This window comes from Engraulis encrasicolus, chromosome 5 (genome assembly GCF_034702125.1).
Source record: "Engraulis encrasicolus isolate BLACKSEA-1 chromosome 5, IST_EnEncr_1.0, whole genome shotgun sequence".
NCBI classification, from domain to species: Eukaryota; Metazoa; Chordata; class Actinopteri; order Clupeiformes; family Engraulidae; genus Engraulis; species Engraulis encrasicolus.
The window spans coordinates 53079295-53081794 of NC_085861.1; the positions used below are offsets into that span (position 1 = coordinate 53079295).

A 2500-nucleotide genomic window follows, 5' to 3' on the forward strand; every position below is an offset into this window, starting at 1 on the left:
GTGTGTGTGTGTGTGTGTGTGTGTGTGTGTGTGTGTGTGTGTGTGTGTGTGTGTGTGTGTGTGTGTGTGTGTGTGTGTGTGTGTGTGTGTGTGTGTGTGTGTGTGTGTGTGTGTGTGTGTGTGTGTGTGTGTGTGTGTGTGTGTGTGGTTTAGAATTGTTAAATCATCATTTTACAGCCTCCCCGGGGGTAAAACTGTTCTGTTTGTGTGTGTTTGTATGTTCACTGTGTGTGTACATTTTTCACTCGTGTGCATATATTCTCCGACTGTACATTTTCACTGGTGCACACACACACACACACACACACACACACACACACACACACACACACACACACACACACACAAACACATATTGGGACCAAAATTCTACCATTTACAGTGTAAACAAACTATAGATAACTAGAGCAACTGCAGTTGCTAACGGAACATATAAAATGACCTGCAGCCTGCAGTCTACATGCTATTACAATTTGGTTTTGTTATATTTGATATTTGGACTGTAAGCTATGTACTATACACCACTATGTATAGATACACCCCTGATCCACGTACATTCTAGTCATGCACCATTGTCACTCACATGCCTATTCTGAAAGTTGATTAGTGTTGTTGATTACTTGGGTTTATGGGTCGAAATGTATTTCTTATATAGTCATTGGGCTTGTGTGTGTGAGCTTGCTGGCGAGGCGAGCGTGCGTGAGCGTCTGGATAAAGGGTTTGTGCTTAGCAGGGAAACCGTGGTGAATGCAACCCAAATGGTCGTAAATAATTAAAGCGATTTTGTTTCCATGGCCTTGGGGCAGAAGACAAGAGGTTGTAGTGTGTGTGTGTGTACTTGTGTGAGAGGAGTGTGTGTGTTTTCATGCTCATGTGCACCTGCAGGTGCAGTTTGGTACATTTTTGTGTGCGTGTGCGTGTGTGTGTGTGTGCATGTGTGTGTGTGTGTGTGTGCATGTGTGTGTGTGTGTCCTTGCCAGCATAAGTGTGTAGGGAGGAGGAACAAACGAATGTAAAATGGAGCTATAGAGCGAGCCAGGAAAGCTATCTGGCAGCAGGGGCCTCCACACACACACACACACACGCACACACACACGCACACACGCACACACACACAGTCCAGATAATTGTTATTCAGTCGTCCTTAATGAGCTGTGCCGGCCAGATCTCCCTTTTCTTATGCTAATTAGTCTCCATTAGAGCTGGCCCTCTCTCTCTCTCTCTCTCTCTCTCTCTCTCTCTCTCTCTCTCTCTCTCTCTCTCTCTCTCTCTCTCTCTCTCTCTCGTTCTATCTATCTCTCTATCCACCTTTTTCTTTTACATCTCTCTCTTTGTCTATCCATCTGTGCATTTCTCTCTCACTCCCTCTGTTTCTGTCTCTCCCCGTCCGTCTTTCTCCATCCCTCTCTCTATCCCTCATCTGATCTGATAGCTTCTCCTCCAATATGTCTCTGTTATCTCTCTCTCTCTCTCTCTCTCTCTCTCTCTCTCTCTCTCTCTCTCTCTCTCTCTCTCTATCTCTCTCTCTCTCTGTCTCTCTCTCTCTCTCTCTCTCTCTCGTTCTATCTATCTCTCTATCCATCTTTTTCTTTTACATCACTTTCTTTGTCTATCCATCTGTGCATTTTTCTCTCACTCCCTCTGTTTCTGTCTCTCCACTTCCGTCTTTCTCCATCCCTCTCTCTCTCCCTCATCTGATCTGATCGCTTCTCCTCCAATATGTCTGTCTTATCTGTCTCTCTCTCTCTCTCTCTCTCTCTCTCTCTCTCTCTCTCTCTCTCTCTCTCTCTCTCTCTCTCTCTCTCTCTCTCTCTCTATCTCTCTCTCTCTCTCTCTCTCTCTGTCTCTCTCTCGTTCTATCTATCTCTCTATCCACCTTTTTCTTTTACATCTCTCTCTTTGTCTATCCATCTGTGCATTTCTCTCTCACTCCCTCTGTTTCTGTCTCTCCCCGTCCGTCTTTCTCCATCCCTCTCTCTATCCCTCATCTGATCTGATAGCTTCTCCTCCAATATGTCTCTGTTATCTCTCTCTCTCTCTCTCTCTCTCTCTCTCTCTCTCTCTCTCTCTCTCTCTCTCTCTCTCTCTCTCTCTCTCTCTCTCTCTCTCTCTCTCCAGGGGCCAGTCTTCTTGCACATTTTCTTCTCTGTCAGTCTCTCTATCCCTGCCCTTCTCTTACTGTATGTCTGTGTTCTGTCTTTCCCTTTGCCCCTTTGCTCTCTTGGTCTGGTGTGCATGTGTGTGTGTTTGGGGGGCTGATGTCTGCATGCATATGTAGCTTTTTGCCCTTTTGTTGGGGGTCTGGACATCTGACAGGCAGAAAAGAACTGTGTTTGAGTGTGTGTGTGTCTGTGTCTGCGTGCATGCGTGTTTGAGGTTTGAAAGCATGGGGAGGGGGTCTTAGTGGGCTCGTGTCCCCTTCTGTCAGGCAGCAAAGTCAGTACAGTGTGTACCCCTCTTCACCAAAACCCACCAGGCTGTCAATCACAGGATTAAGACC

The 2500-nt window shown here is 46.2% G+C and overlaps 1 protein-coding gene across 1 annotated transcript in view; it reads left to right on the top strand.

The window, feature by feature from the left end:
• Positions 1 to 2500, top strand: part of cdkal1 (CDK5 regulatory subunit associated protein 1-like 1) — a 366482-nt gene that overhangs the window by 330596 nt on the left and 33386 nt on the right. The gene's annotated exons all lie outside the window — the stretch shown is intronic.